Here is a 12,791-nt window from a genome sequence, read left to right as displayed (position 1 = left end):
ACAAAATCAACTTCACGAGCAAGGGCTGTGAATAGTCAGGCCTTGGTTGGGAAAGTGTGTATTACAGGAAACAGGGAGTTTGCACAGGTCAAGGGCAAGCAGGCTTGACACTTAAAAGAAAAAAACTTCCAAAGCAAGTCAAAGATGTAGTGAGAAACAGGAAACTCTCCTTCTCTTTGAAGTGTGTTTACCACTCCTGCAGTAGAGGGTTTGTTTATTCCAGCAACATCACACCATGTAAGGCCAGTCTAGCCTGAGAAGCATTCACACTTGAAGACAACCAATTTCAAGGTTCATTGACTTGGGAAGTTAAGTGAACTTCTTGGTTTCAGAATTTCCTGACATAACAGTTCTATACTTGGTCTATTCACTTCTCTACTCCCTTGGTTTGTTTAGATGCTTGAGTTATGACATCAAAGCCCAGGCTTCGACCCTTACCTGCATGTACCTGAGTTCCAGAGGTGCCTCTCCAACTGACTATAGGACCCAGACACCTCAAGCTTAAAATGCCCAAAGCTAACTCTGTGGCCTTACAGCCATCCCATGACCCTAAGTTAGCAGTTACTTAGGCATAACCCCAGACTTTTTCCTCTTCTCAAAGAATCCAGCCACCATCCTACAAATGATGTCCATCCTGTATCTCCTGCAGAAGCCTTCTATTTGCCTTTCTTCCTGCCACTGCCTGAGTCCCACCTCTCCATCTCTCTCCAGACTATGGCCTGGGCCTCTGCTCTCCTCCAATGCATTCTCTGTGCTGTTTCCAGAGGGATCTTGCTGAAATACTCCCGATTTCACTTCTTCACTTAAAATTTATCACTAGTCCTGTTCAGTTTTAAAGTTGTGTCATTTTCTTCAGAAAAATCCTCAAATTCAATTCAGCTAAGTCCAACCCCCTAAAGAAATCTGCAATCTGGTCACCCAGAGAAACCAGAGGTCCACCCCCAGAAATCAGAAGGAGCTTTCCAAAGTGACCTCTTTCACATGTCTTTTGCTTCTGCCCTTTTTTTTTTTTTTTTTAAGGGCCACACCTATGACATGTGGAAATTCCTGGGGTAGGGGTCTAATCAGAGCTGCAGCTGCATCCTACACCACAGTCACAGTTACACTGGATCCCAGCTGCATCTGCAACCTATGCCATAGCTTGCAGCAATGCCGGATCCTTAACCCACTGAACAAGGCCAGGGGTTGAACCCACATCCTCATGGACACTATGTCAGGTTCTTAACCTGCACCACAGTGGGAATTCCTGCCCTTCTTAATGTAGGTTCTCTCAGTTCCAAGTTGGTGTCTCTTTTCCTCCTCCCGGATCCAGCTCCCCTCCTAGTCACCCTTTGCTGTTCCATAATCAGGACACTATGAAGGGCTTCCTGGGTATCCAATGGTAAATCTGAATCACTGGCTGTATTCTAATCATGCCTACCTGAGGATGTCACATCCCTTGCTGGTGAATCCCATTTGTAATGAATCATTATCATCAGATAAATCTTCCCAAGTAGCTACTTGCCGCTCATGGTACCACTGGTCATTAATCTAGCTGTTATGAAATCCTCTAAGCGTGTTCATGCCAGTGCACAGAATCTTCTCTCCAGTTCACATCCCTATTTATTTAACAATTACCTTCTTTAACAGAACAATATCCGGGAAAGCTCCAGGGCATGGAATTACTACAATAACAAAACTGTGCTACACACACACTTTTGATGTCTCTCTTGACTCCCCCACCACCCTGTTCAAATGGCATCATCACCCTGAGTTTACAGTGGAGGAGACAGAGGCCAAGCCTGGGGAGGAAGTGGGAACTGTGGCTGCAAAGGCCCCACCTGTGCCCTCAACAACTTCAGAGGTTGCTCCTATGCTGCACCTAGCCAAGCCGTCCCCAGGAGCCAGGACTGGCGGTCACCTGAGTCATAAATTTTGAGGTTAACACCAATTATACAACACTTACTGTAAAAGAGAAGGACAAAACTGACTCCATATTGGATCTAGTCCTTTAGCTGTAACCTTTGCCCTCTGTCACCAGTGCTTAGTCACAGCTGGCTCTGGACTTTTGTAAAAGAATGTTGTCTAGAGCCTGAAATATACATGACTATTCACTTTCAAAGCTCTGCCTCCCAGGCTTGCCCTTTAAAGGTTTAACACCTTCCATTCATATAGAGATACAAAGTTGCAAAATAGAGAGCAGCATTTGTCTTGTTGGAGGTTTCCAGAAACTTCCTACATGGACAGTTGAGGAACAAAGGATTATCACATCCCCACTGTTTGTCTGGCACCAAGAAGTTTGCAACAACCAGCCACATGCCCCACTCTTTTAGTATAAAAGAAGTCTGTATTCTCACTCAGGTAAGATGGTTCCTCTGGGGCATTAGTCTGGTGTCTTCTCAATCTTGCTGGCTTTCTGAATAAAGTCACTATCCTTTGCCCCAACACCTCGTCTCTTCATTTATTCACTTTTCCAGTGGTGAACAGCATGAATTTGGACTCAGTAACACTGCTAGTTACATAATATGTTTTGTTTTTGGTTTTTTTTTTTTTTTCAAACTGATTGTGCACTGCCAACTACTTTCAAGAAAGACAGAGCTAGGGCTTACTCTGTTCTTTCTGCTGCAGATCCTGAGGCTAAGGAAGGAATGAAATCCCCAAGCCTTGGCAATGCAGCCCTGTGGACAAGGCATGAGACAGACCAGAGAGCAAAACACTGCCCTGGAACTCGGCATCCAAAATATCAGCATCCTTCCTGTCAAAATGGAGGAAGATGGGCTCACCCACCCCGCTCAGGTTCATAGTTAGGCTTTCCCATTTGCCACTGGTTCCCATGGCTGGTGGAGAAGTACCAACACCCTTCCCTACTCACACAGGAAGATAGAAAACCACATCCTCTCCAATAGCCTCCCTCCAGCTCCCATCCTGAAGGCTCATCTCCAAGGTTTGGCTCCCCTCTTTCCACCACCCGCTGGGCCACTAATTGGTTCATATCAGTTATGAGTCCCCAAAAGGTGAGGACAGCTTAGCCTCCAATAACATAGTTAATTGTGGTGTCCTCTCAACCAGGAGTTTTTGTTCTCTATACTTTCCTTCCTGCTCCCACCGTCAATATTATGACTGGTTAGTTATGATTAACTGGGGAGGCTTGTTCCAGTGTTAGCAGTTATTGCTCTAAACATTTTCAGAACTCCTGCACTGTCTTCATTGCCAACTGATGAGAAACACACACAAATCAGCATGATTATCTCAGGATCAAAATCTATCAGTGACTATAAACAATAAAACTCATTAGGGTTACCAAGCTCCAGGAAACATTTCCTTGGAATAACTTTGTGCTTTCTCAACAAATCTAATTCATCCTCAAAAGTGAAAAACTTGTTGCTACAGAACATATTCTACAGGATCAGAGACTAATTCCAGGGATGTTTGGCTCTGAAGGCAGGCTCTAGACTATGACTATCTGGTCTGGGTTCAAATCCAGTTGCATCACTTATCACCTGTGAGATCTGGGGCAAGTTCTTTAACCTCTCTGTGCCTCAGTTTCCTCATCTGTAAAATGGGAAGGATAGTACCAGCTTCTTCACGGAATTTATAACACATGTGAAATTGCTTAGTACAATAGCCAGCACAAAGTAAGTGCCCCACAAATGTGGTTCCTGCTATCACTAAGGCTGCTACTATTCACCTCCTAGAGAGTCAAGGAAGAATAGCAGAGCATTCCCTCAGGACAACACAGAGAGACTGCAGTTAGAAAGAGGACACACTTTTCTGAGTGAGCATGATGCCTAAAAGCTGCACAGGAAAAGACAAGCAGATTGGACACTATAACAATATATTTTATGCATACATCAAGGGATGCCATAAGTTAGCTTACAGGAAAAATTAGCTTACAATATAGGGAGAAAATATTTGTGACATAGCTGTCCAAAAGTAAATATCCATAATGTATAAAGAATACTTATATTCTCTCTGCTTTTGCATCTAAAAATTTCCATATTAAAAATAGAGTAGCTGCATATCATTTAAAATGGACAAACCACTTTGGAGACAAATAAGCCATGGATATAAACAGACAATACTCAGAAAAGGAAATGTCAACAGCCAACAAAGCAATCACAGATAAACAACCTCAGTAGTAACTTTTTTTTTTTTTTTTTTTTTGGTCGTTTTAGGGCTGCACCTGCTGCAGCCACTGAGCAAGGCCAGGGATAGAACCTGCATCCTCATGGATGCTAGTCAGATTCATTTCTGCTGAGCCACAACAGGAACTCCAAGTAATAGTTTTTAAAATGCAAATTAAAACACTGAGGCACCACATTTAACTTTTCAGAATTAACTTCTGAAAAACTCTTAACATCCAGTGCTAGTGATGGTGTGGGAAAATGGTCAATCATAAGCTGATGGTAGAACAGCATACTGAAATGGCTTTTTAGAGAGCAATGTGGTTGATGCCACTATCTAATACAGGTAAGTGTCCTTTGATCTAGAATTCCACTTCTAAGAATCCCTCCTAAAAAATACTAATATATGTGCACAAATGTGTGTGTGTGTGTGTATGTTCATTACAGAAAGTTTGGTATTAGGATAAAAACTGGAATCAAGCCATGGCAAAATGAAGGCATTATGGTATTATGATACATCCTTATAATAGAACACCAAGCAATAATTTTTTAAATGTACTGACAAAAAACCAAAACTAATACAAGAATGGCAACGTGCATTTGACAATTGTTTACTAATTGCCAAGTATCCAGTATATTTGTTTTATTTCTACAGAACCACAGAGAGAAAAATAGGTAGTTTAATAAAATGGTGAAAGGCAGGGACTCTGGATCCAGGACACATAATTCAAAACCAGCTCCACTTGTATCAGCTGTGGGACTCTGCACAAGTTACTTCAATGCCCTGCGCCTAGGTTTCTCCTCCTATCAAATGCAGATATTGAAGGTACCTACCTCATGGGGTGAGAGTCAAAAATTGAGCTGGCACAGTGAAGTTCTTAACAGTGGCGCCTAGCAGATAAGTAAGTACTCAGTATATTATTTGAAAACATAAGGAGTTGCTATTTTTTCTGTTCTCACTATGTGCCAGGAGCCATTTCTAAATGAATTCATGGCTATTAGCAATGGAGCAAAGCTCCCCCTCCTGAGCCCCCCTTGCCATGCTTCAATACCTGCATTCTATGTCCTGTGCAATGGGTGATTCTAAATTCCATGCTGGTGAGAACATGTGCACACTGAGGGCTCCTCTGTTCCTTAGGATCTGAGGCCTTTTCTCAACCAGCAGGTGTGGACTGAGCTTCGCTGCTGGTGTCCACATTGTCCCCAAGCCATACCCCGCCAGATTCCTCCCTGTAGTGTGGGTGGGCCAGCTCTCACCTAGTCAGTACCTGTGGCCAGCAACCACCCAGGCGTGGTCCCTCTTGGTTCCCCTTCTAGGACCAGTGGGGCCAGGCCATATCTTCCCTTTGCTAATGGAGGGTCAGGCATGTCTATAGGTCAAATTGCTGTGCCCAATCCTTCCCAAATGCAAGCTCCAGGTCTGATCACAACCCCTAATTTCCCATCAGTCTATTTACTTCCTTATCACTTTCAATCTATTAGCACCAGTACTTCTATGCAACACATAGTAAGTCTTTTTTCCTTATTTTTACCCCTAATCTAACATCTATGGGCAAAAGAGCAATTCTTTTTTTTTTTTTTTCCAGCTATACCTGTAGCCTACAGAAGTTCCCAGGCTAGGGGTCGAATGGAGATATAGCTGCTGGCCTGCACCACAGCCACAGCAACATGGATCCAAGCCGCATCCGCAACCTACGATGCAGCTTACAGCAAGGCCGGATCCTTAACCCACTGAAGGAGGCCAGGGATTGAACCCGTATCCTTGCAGACACTATATCACATTCTTAAACAGCTGAGCCATAATGGGAACACCAACAAAACAGCAATTCTTGAATTTAATGGTTTCACTTCTTGACCTTCCCTGGATGACATCACCAGTGGAGGGAAGAGTGTCCACTGCTCCTTCTCAAGTTGAGTGCTCAACTCCACCTGTACATCTGTGAACCCTTGATGGACAGAGGTAGCTCAGGTGGACTTCTCCCCTCTGTTCCTCTCCCTCCAACCAGGTTCCCAAGCCCGGCTGCAGAAGAGCACACCTTCTCTTACGCAACCATTGTTCTGTCTTGCCATTTTGTTATGTGCTGGTGTCACATTCCATTATGTCAACTTTATGGGATGTGATAGAAGTCAAACTGATTAGAATTGGATATGCTGGGCATTTTGGTTATCAAAAATATCATGAGATTTAGTCAAATGTTTGGTTCTTCAAGAGGGCTCAGTATATGCCTTAAGAATCTGAAGTGCAAAACTTTGCTAAATGGAGTTAAAACGAAACCAAACCAAACCAAACCAAAATGAAAAAGTACTACATACTATCTGCAGTAGAAATTTGAGAATTATAATCTCTAGAAAAAAAGCCAATTCTGACCCATGCCCATGAGTAATTAAGGTAGGTCCACAGAGTTTAAGAAAGCTACCTTACTTTCTTTTTTTTTTTTAATTGTAGTAACTTTACTTAAAAATCTTCACAGATTCAAGATTATTGATAGTGATACTAAAATTCCCCCCCCCTTTGTTCTGTTGCATCATGAGTATCTAGACATAGTTCTCAATGCTACTCAGAAGCATCTCCTTGTAAATCTATTCTAAGTTGTGTCTGATAAGCCCAAGCTCCCGATCCCTCCCACTCCCTCCCCCTCCCATCAGGCAACCACAAGTCTCTTCTCCAAGTCCATGATTTTCTTTTCTGAGGAGATGTTCATTTGTGCTGGATCTTAGATTCCAGTTATAAGTGATATCATATGGTATTTGTCTTTGTCTTTCTGGCTCATTTCACTCAGGATGAGATTCTCTAGTTCCATCCATGTTGCTGCAAATGGCATTATGTCATTCTTTTTTATGGCTGAGCAGTATTCCATTGTGTATATATACCACATCTTCCGAATCCAATCATCTGTTGATGGACATTTGGGTTGTTTCCATGTCCTGGCTATTGTGAATAGTGCTGCAATGAACATGCGGGTGCATGTGTCTCTTTTAAGTAGAGTTTTGTCCGGATAGATGCCCAAGAGTGGGATTGTGGGGTCATATGGAAGTTCTATGTATAGATTTCTAAGGTATCTCCAAACTGTTCTCCATAGTGGCTGTACCAGTTTACATTCCCACCAACAGTGCAGGAGGGTTCCCTTTTCTCCACAACCCCTCCAACATTTGTTATTTGTGGACTTATTAATGATGGCCATTCTGACTGGTGTGAGGTGGTATCTCATGGTAGTTTTGATTGGCATTTCTCTTATAATCAGCGATGTTGAGCCTTTTCTCATGTGTTTGCTGGCCATCCGTATATCTTCCTTGGAGAACAGTCTATTCAGGTCTTTTGCCCATTTTTCCATTAATTGATTGGCTTTTTTTGCGTTGGGTTGTATAAGCTGCTTATATATTCTAGAGATTCCTTTTAAAATTGTACCTCACAAAATCAAATACCTCGGAATACACCTGACCAAAGAAGTAAAGGACCTATATGCCGAGAACTATCAAACTTTAATCAAAGAAATCAAAGAAGATGTAAAGACATGGAAAGATATTCCATGTCCATGCATTGGAAAAATCACTATTGTAAAAATGGCCATACTACCCAAAGCAATCTACAGATTCAAGGCAATCCCTATCAAATGACCCAGGACATTTTTCACAGAACTAGAACAAACAATCCAAACATTTATATGGAACAACAAAAGACCCATAATCACCAAAGCAATCCTGAGAAACAAAAACCAAGCAGGAGGCATAACTCTCCCAGACTTCAAGAAATACTACAAAGCCACAGTCATCAAAACAGTGTGGTACTGCTATCAAAACAGACAGACCGACCAATGGAACAGAATAGAGAACCTGGAAATAAACCCTGACGCCTATGGTCAATTAAGCTTTGACAAGGGAGGCAAGAACATAAAATGGGAAAAACAAAGTATATTCAGCAAACATTGCTGAGAATCCTGGACAGCTGCATGCAAAACAATGAAATTAGAACACACCCTCACACCATGCACAAAAATAAACTCAAAATGGCTGAAAGACTTAAATATAAGATAGGACACCATCAAACTCCTAGAAGAAAACATAGGCAAAACACTCTCTGACATCAACATCATGAATATTTTCTCAGGTCAGTCTCCCAAAGCAATAGAAATTAGAGCAAAAATAAACCCATGGGACCTAATCAAACTGAAAAGCTTTTGCACAGCAAAGGAAACCAAAAAGAAAACAAAAAGACAACTTACAGAATGGGAGAAAATAGTTTCAAATGATACAACTGACAAGGGCTTAATCTCTACCTATTTTCAACAGTCAAAACACTCCCTGCCTTGACATCACCCCAAGAAGGAGGTGAATATGACAACAAATTACTTGTTTCCCTCTAATGCGGGGCTGACATTTTAGCACTACTGATATTTTAGAACAGAAAAATGGAAGTTGTCAGGCTAGGGATTGAACCCACACCACAGCAGTGACCCAAGCCACTGAAGTAACAACTCCAGATCCTCAACCTGCTGAGCCACAAGGAACTCCAAGAACAGATAATTCTTCGTTGTGGGGGGCTGTCCTTTGCACTGTAGAATGTTTAGAAGCATTGCTGGACTCAGCCAGCAGATGCCAAAAGCACTTCTGGCTCTTGTTATGACAACCAAAAATGAATCAAGGCATTGTCAAGTGTCCCCTAAGGGGCAAAAGCACTTCTAGTTGAGAACCACTACCTTATGGAACCACTGGGACTGATCCCAGCCAGCCTCCACCTCCCAAGCAGCCCAACCCTTCCTGGACTCATCACTAAATCCCCTCCCCTCCCTAGTGGATCTGTATGTCCCCTAGTCTGAATCCTTTCTGCCCTCTCCAGCCCCTTCAGTCCTTCACTGGGAACTTACAAGTACCCAACAGCAAACGGTCTACATGTCTTTTTTTCCTTTTTCCTGTTTTTTTTTTTTGTTTTGTTTTGTTTTGTTTTGCTGTTGGTCACTCCACGGTATATGGAGTTCCTGGGCCAGGGACCAAATTCGAGCCACAGTTGCGACCCATGCTGAAGTTGTGGCAACACCAGATCCTTTTGACCCACTGCGCAGGCCAGGGATTGACTCTGTATCCTGGCGACACAGAGACGCTGCTGATACCATTGCACCACAGCAGAAACTCCATTTTCCATGTCTTCGTGGAATATTCCTTGTTCTAACTCTGAATTTAGGATGCTGTTCCCTAACAGCCCTCTCCTATGTCATGATGGGTTCTTCTCTCTTACCCACATAATCCCCTCTGCCAACTCCAGACTACACCCCTGCTCCAACCTTCTTCAAGAAACTCAGCCACTTAGAACAGGGGTGGGCAGCCTATGGGCCAAATCAGGCCCACCAAGTATTTTGGTACAGTTTATTGGCTAAGAATGGTTGTCACGTTTTTTAACGGTTGGGGGAGAAAAATCTAAAGAACTTCATGACATGTAAAACTCAAAAATCAGTGTCCATAAATAAATGTTCACTGGAAGGCAGCCATACGCATTCACTTACCTGTTGTCTATGGCTGCTTTTACGGTACAAAGGCAGAATTTAGTTGCATAGTTGCAACCAAGGCTGTCTGGCCTGGGAAGCTTAACATATTTATTATCTGGCCCTTGACAGAGAATGTTTCCAACCCTCATCTTTGAGGCACATGGGAACAGTCTGTACCATCCCCTCCCAACCTGCTGTCATCATCCACTACCCGCCAGGTCACTCTTCCATGTGTCTTAAAATATACACACGACCGAAAGCTGGATGGCACAACTGCTAATATCAGCAAATGAATGAGGTTCAAAATTACCTCTATGGGTTGGAATGTTGTGTGGAAACCAAGAGGATGAAATTTAAAGTTTATATATTAAGTCCCATGCAATGTTCACTGTCAGAAAGATGAACACACAGAGCTGGAAGAGGATGTAGTGTGTGCGGACAGAGCTAAGAAGCAGGATGAACCGGGAAATGTCACAGGGAAATCTCTATATAATGAAATGCTAGGCAATAAGAAAGCTGTCACATTATGGGCCAGATTTAGGGCAGATGACTTTCTTAACAAGCCAACAAGTTCAAGGATAGACTGGGGTGCCCTAGGGAGGGCAGAGTCTGAGAAAATGCTCTCAGAAAGGGCTTCTGCTCTGGGCTAGACAACCTTGAAGCCTCATTAATCCTTACATTATACACTATGACAATTTAAACCAGAGACACTGGCTCTTCTGCTGATTAGATGCTAAAAATAATTTCCTACATAAAGTATGAAAGTGCCAATATTTTTATTCCTTCCAATCAAATATGTAAAGTTTTTGTTTGTTTGTTTTGTCTTTTTGCCTTTTCTAGGGCCGCTCCCACGGCATATAGAGGTTCCCAGGCTAGGGGTCTAACTGGAGCTGTAGCTGTCAGACTACACCAGAGCCACAGCAACTCGGGATCCGAGATGCATCTGCGACCTACACCACAGCTCACGGCAATGCCGGATCCTTAACCCACTGAGCAAGGCCAGGGACCGAACCCACAACCTCATGGTTCCCAGTCGGATTCGTTAACCAATGCGCCACGACAGTAACTCCTCAAATCTGTAAAGTTACTTACAAAGATGAAATTCACTATGGTACACACAGTCCGCAAAGGTACTTTGAGGTGGCAGACAACCAATAAACTCATACATTATTTGATAAATTCTCGGCAGAGAGCTCTACTTCTTCAGAAACTAAAGCGAAGCAATGAGAGTTTAGAGCCTTAGAATTAAAGCATTCAGCCTAGAAGGCCTAGGTCTATAAGAAGACCTGGGTATTTTTTTCCTGTTTGACTCTCTTTGAATTTTTATATTTACCTGAATAAAAATAGAGCTACATGGTATGTAAATCAAATTTCTTCCCTAAAAAGTCAGAAGTGAAACTCCTATTCAATATGACCATGTTGCGAAGAATGGTGGTTTGCAAAGTGGTTCTATAGATCTGACACTGAGAAGCCAAGGTCAAAGACTTAGATTTAACCTGGAGCGAGGCCCCCTAGTCCTGGGATTCATCATGAGGCACCAAGCCCCTGCTTTCTCATTTGTAACGTGAAGATAATGACACTTGTCCTGCCTGGACCCTACAGAGGATAGTCATGAGAATTCAATTCAAGTGATATAAAAGTACTGTATGAATGAAGAGTGCCATATACATTTTAAGGCCACAGGGATCTCTTTCTAACCAGTAACACAGTTCTATCTTCTTTTCAAAAGTTTTGGCATTAGGTGGGACACTGAGTTATAAAATCCAGCCTAAAATTCCGCATATGTGGCGTAGGCAGGCACGTTGCTACAAGGGAGCAGTCAGCAGGGCCAGAATGTTCACACAGATGAAGAGGAATCTAGGTCAGGCATCCGTCTGTGTCTTTCAGGGTCTACAGGGAACGGAGTACAATGAATTTCCTGATTCTAAGGTAATGTTTTGAGGCACAGATGCTGAGCAGGTGACTAAGCTATGAGAGCAAGGATTATTTCCCAATTTGCTTCTCATCACCCTGTCCCTCTATCCTCCTGAATCTGCCAAAATTATGCTGTCCTTTGGGAGTCAAAGGACAAAGTCCCTCCAACAGCTTCATGGATGAAGCTACTTCATAATCACCGTCTGAAAATCATTCTCTTTATTTATAAGCTGGAAGGTAGATTGTTCTTAAATGCTATGAAATTTCCACTAAAATACTAATTTTGGTAAAATGACAAATCAGTCCTATTTGAAAACATTGAGACAGGAGCATTTGGAAAAGCATCTATATGGCCTTTCATTCCTGATCCCACCAAGCCTGGAGCCTCAAAACCATGAACTGTGCCCAGGATGGTCCACCCCACTGTTGTTACCTTTGCCAACATGTTACAAGGTGTTTTCATCTAAACCCACAATACAGGGACCTTTGAAATGTGCAAGAGCAAGAAGCAGAACAGGAACAAACATGACACAAGTCAGAGCGAAAGAACACCAGGTGCTACTGACAAGGTCTCCTAACTCCTATCTTCAGCATCTTTGGTGGTTTTACATACAGATTTTTCAGCCTATGGTGCACATTTTCCTCAATTTTCTCCATGCTAATTTCTCAAGGGATTAGCTAGAAGAGGTGTTCCAGAGAGCTTCCAGGGTCCTGTGAGCACTGCCTGTGTTTCTTGAAGACCTTAGGTCACACAGTACAATGTTCATGGTAGATTTCTCATTCTACAATCTGTTCAGAAGCATTGGTCTTCTTCTTACTAAAATAGAGCTTGCTATACAAAGACTCTTAGAAATAGGAAAACCTGTAGATGGAAGAATGCTTGATGAAGAAGGGTGTCAACACAGACCATGCCCTCCTCTTCCTTCTGCTATAGAAGGCACCAAAGCCATGGGCTGGTTCTTGCTCTAGTGATCCCATGCCTAACAGACTGCTTGGGACACTTTCTGGTAGTGCTGAAAGTAGGTGTCCCCATAGGGATGGAGAGGGAGAGATCTAACTGTACCACTCTCTCAAGGTCATCCAACTTATTCTGAGTTATGCTCTTTTTCACTGTACAGCCTCCTGACCTACATCTGGCTCCGAGGTGGATCTCCGTGATGAGGGAAAATACTCCAGTCCAATGATGTGAGTAGAGCTTCCACCAGCAGCAGGAAGCAGTGCACAGGTAATCAGTGTATCAGTCAGCCCCAGTAGACCTGGCTGGCACAGACTAGTCCTCAGAACCCTACTATCCTAG

General features: G+C 42.9%; 1 protein-coding gene across 30 annotated transcripts in view; it reads right to left on the bottom strand.

Annotated features, from left to right (window-relative positions):
- The window catches only part of FHOD3 (formin homology 2 domain containing 3), a 548,282-nt gene that overhangs the window by 173,131 nt on the left and 362,360 nt on the right, over window positions 1–12,791 (bottom strand). The gene's annotated exons all lie outside the window — the stretch shown is intronic.

This window comes from Sus scrofa, chromosome 6 (genome assembly GCF_054392235.1).
Source record: "Sus scrofa isolate SSC_HxYL_T2T_F1_AM1 chromosome 6, Sscrofa_HxYL_maternal_Yorkshire_Landrace_v2.0, whole genome shotgun sequence".
Taxonomy (NCBI): domain Eukaryota; kingdom Metazoa; phylum Chordata; class Mammalia; order Artiodactyla; family Suidae; genus Sus; species Sus scrofa.
The sequence above is the reverse complement of the archived record's forward strand: the minus strand, read 5'-3'. Positions and strand labels throughout refer to the sequence as shown.